Source organism: Polypterus senegalus, chromosome 13 (assembly GCF_016835505.1).
Source record: "Polypterus senegalus isolate Bchr_013 chromosome 13, ASM1683550v1, whole genome shotgun sequence".
Lineage (NCBI taxonomy): Eukaryota > Metazoa > Chordata > Cladistia > Polypteriformes > Polypteridae > Polypterus > Polypterus senegalus.
The window spans coordinates 127946695-127950945 of NC_053166.1; positions in this window are offsets into that span (position 1 = coordinate 127946695).

A 4251-nucleotide genomic window follows, 5' to 3' on the forward strand; every position below is an offset into this window, starting at 1 on the left:
GCTTCCGGACGTCGTCCGCCACTGACGTCATGAGGTCATGTGCCGCGCGAAGCGTCCAGAAGGATCTGGCACTGCCCATCTCTGACGTGGAATTTGGAGAAATAGGGACGCGCAAACGGGAATCATCAAGCACTTTTGTCCTAAAGAATAAATGATTGTAAAGAATTACTACGTTGGAAGGTTTTGCTTTTCATGACAAAGTATGAAAATCACTAACCAGTATATTAATTTCGGATTGCACTTTAGCGCGCTGTCGAACAAGCGATGCTTTCTATAGGGCGCCATCCGGTGACGTAATATCAGAGCTGTCGGTAATCGACAGTCCCCCTACAAGTTTTTTTTTTTTTTACGTTTTCTGTTTTTTTCATTTTTTATTATTTACAGTATACTAAAAAAATACAGTCGTAAGGAAATGTACAATACACTCCACCAACAAACAGAGATATCAAGGATACATCAACGTACATTGTTTTTACATATTTCAGTTGTCCTCTTCGCCTTATTATTTCTCATGTTACTTAATGAATTCAAACACCACTGAAATTGAAATGTAAATGTAATAAACAGTGGAGGACGGGTTACCCATTTAGTTGTGGGGTATATGAAATCTGTCCATCAACAATTGTTAAATTTGGCCAGAGATAGCTTAACTAGGTCATTATTTGTACAGTTCTATAAGTGACTTAATATAATAATATATATAATTTATAAGAGCTACATTTTTTTGTATGAATATGTGCTATATAAATAAATAAATGTTGATTGATTGATTGACATTGGTTTGGGGTTGTCCTACCAGTTTTCTAGTCAGTAATATCAAATTTTGCAATACAAAAGGAAATAAATGAAGGTATTATACAATGCTTACACCATTTCCTTATTGAGTGTTACATTTTCTGTCAAAAAGTGTAATGTTTTCTATATATAAATAATTCAAATTAAGAGTGAGGGTGCACAATAACAAATCTGCATGTCTGTTGATAAAAGTGATCACCTCGACAGGAATTGCACTAACAATGGTGGAAAGTTCAACATGGGAGGCAGGAATTTGAAATGTATCTAAAATTTCAATGTAAGACAACCTGCTCTTCATATTTAATAACTGATTGAACAACCAAATATCATAATTAAATTGTGGGTGTAAAAATAAACTGTTGTTTTTTATGTTTATTATCAATGTTGTCTCAAATGTAATATTCAACAAGGATGAAACATTATGTTTGTAAATTAACATCTGTGACAACAAAGTCTGCTTGTGAAAATTAGAACATCCCATTGGGAGTTTGTTTATGTGACGGTATATCTTAACAAAAAATCTAAATTGCCTATATTTTGAGACACTAGTTTTGGAATGAGATTCTAAATTAGCATGCATCACGCATCTTAACCGGTTTATTTTAAATATTATATTTACTGTAAAGATCTAAAACATTCATTCCACTTTATTTTTGGGTGGATTTCCTTATATAATGAAGATTATTTTTCCATATAAAATAATTAAGAGATTTATATTCTACAATTATATTGTTGGAAAAATTTAATGAAAGGGTCATATACATAAATCATAATAAAAAGGGCTATATGCACAAAAAATTAATAAAAAATAAACAAATAAAGATACCCTTCTGTGCAAAGTTACAGTCAACCTACGAATCCGACTTTTTAAGCTAGTCTAGATATTAGAGTCAATAATTTAAAACCTATGCTACAATCAAATATGGAAAATAAAGGAAATAATGCTGAAAGATACCATAGTCAGGGTCTGGAACGATAATATGATAATTATTATGTGAAGTCCCATGCAAAAGTTTGGATCAAATTATATAATTCGTTGACATTTAAAGTAAAAAATAGGAAACACTACTTCAAAAACATGCAAACTAAAACAATGATATTTTATGAAAATGATAATGAAAGTTATAATTTATTCAATGAATTAAAAATGTTAAAAAGAAAATAATTATAATAAAAGAGTAAAAGTGGCATTTGCAAAACTTGGGGCACCCAACTAAGTCAGTACTTAATAACAACCCTGTAGCCAGTTATGAGCCTTTGAATTCTTGTTTCGGAATTTTTTTTCTCATTGTTCCTTGCAGATCACTTCCAGCTGTGAGATAATCTTGGGCTGTCTTGTGCACATAGTATATTTAAGAACTACCCACAGATACTCAATGATGTTTAGGTTTGGCCAATACAAAATCTTCATCTTTTTTTTTAGTTACTTCAGTAAATTTTGAAGCTTGTTTTGGTTTGTTATCTTGCTGTAGAAACCATCTTTTATATATATATATATATATATATATATATATATTATAATAAAAAAATCTTGGGACAAGATGTGACTTTTTGGAATGAAGTCCTGCGAGACGGAGACTTCTAACATGAGATTCTTTCAAGTCACGCCCTGCTTACAACCATTTTCAAACAAGATCACAGTCATCTAACCTCTCAGTCGTGTGAATATTTTTGCGAGACACACTTCCTGCGCTTTCAGCTCTTATAAATTTTACCAGGACAATAATTGTATATGTTCTAGATGACACGTCAACAACTAAGCTAAGAAGAAAGAGCAGCGCATTGAAAAAAGACCCAAAACCGTTAGAGAGAAAAGAATGCAAAAAAGAACAATAACAATCTACACTCACCTAAAGGATTATTAGGAACACCATACTAATACAGTGTTTGACCGCCTTCAGAACTGCCTTAATTCTACGTGGCATTGATTCAACAAGGTGCTGAAAGCATTCTTTAGAAATATTGGCCCATATTGATAGGATAGCATCTTGCAGTTGATGGAGATTTGTGGGATGCATATCCAGGGCACAAAGCTCCCGTTCCACCACATCCCAAAGATGCTCTATTGGGTTGAGATCTGGTGACTGTGGGGGCCATTTTAGTACAGTGAACTCATTGTCATGTTTAAGAAACCAATTTGAAATGATTCGACCTTTGTGACATAGTGCATTATCCTGCTTTTGAGGTGCTTTTGGTCTACTTCTCTGTGTCAGGCAGCTCCTATTTAAGTGATTTCTTGATTGAAACAGGTGTGGCAGTAATCAGGCCTGGGGGTGGCTACGGAAATTGAACTCAGGTGTGATACACCACAGTTAGGTTATTTTTTAACAAGGGGGCAATTACTTTTTCACACAGGGCCATGTAGGTTTGGATTTTTTTTCTCCCTAAATAATAAAAACCATCATTTAAACACTGCATTTTGTGTTTACTTGTGTTATATTTGACTAATGGTTAAATGTGTTTGATGATCAGAAACATTTTGTGTGACAAACATGCAAAAGAATAAGAAATCAGGAAGGGGGCAAATAGTTTTTCACACCACTGTATGTTGTGTTGTAATGATCTAAGTCCAAACACGGAATCAAAATTCAATGCGATCTTAAAGAAAAGTTTATTCGAAATATTGCTTTTACTGAAGTTTTAAAGTAAAAGTGAAAATAATGAATTTGTAACAATTCCCATGAAAATAACAGTCTCTTTAAATTGCATATCTGGTTAACCAAACCTGGGGGTTGGCGAGTGAAGCCCCCTAGTATGTACAGTATATATATATATATATATATATATATATATATATATATATATATATATATATATATATATATATATATATATATATATATATATACAGTGGAACCTCGGTTTACGAGTAACTTGGCTTACGAGTGTTTTGCAAGACGAGCAAAAATTTTTAATAAATTTTGACTTGATAAACGAGCGATGTCTTGCAATACGAGCAGTATGGATACACTTTGTCTGCTGAGCGTCATGTGATCACAACTAAGCTGATGGTTCTTCTCTCTCTCTCAATATCTCGCTCCCTTGCCCAGCACCTCTCTCTCCTTATCTTGCTTGCTTGCTCGCCAAGCGCGTCTCTCTGTTTACAGCGCGTCTCTCTCTCTCTCCTTATCTTGCTTGCTCGCCCAGCGCGTCTCTCTGTTTACAGCGCGTTTCTCTCTCTCTCCTTATCTCGCTCCCCCAGCGCGTATCTGTTTACAGCACGTCTCTCTCTCCTTATCTCGCTCGCCCAGCGCGTCTCTCTGTTTACTACAGCATTGTGACTGTGTGTGTGTGCGCTGTGAAGTCGAGTCCCCATCTTGCTCCCCAAAACACGAAGCTGAGTCTCAGTACTTTAACACTAGTTTTATTCAGCTTGAAACAGCAACAGCGCTGTTATTTATTGCAGCGGGATCTTTATAATGTTCCTTGTATGACCCATTGATGACAGGCGCTTAT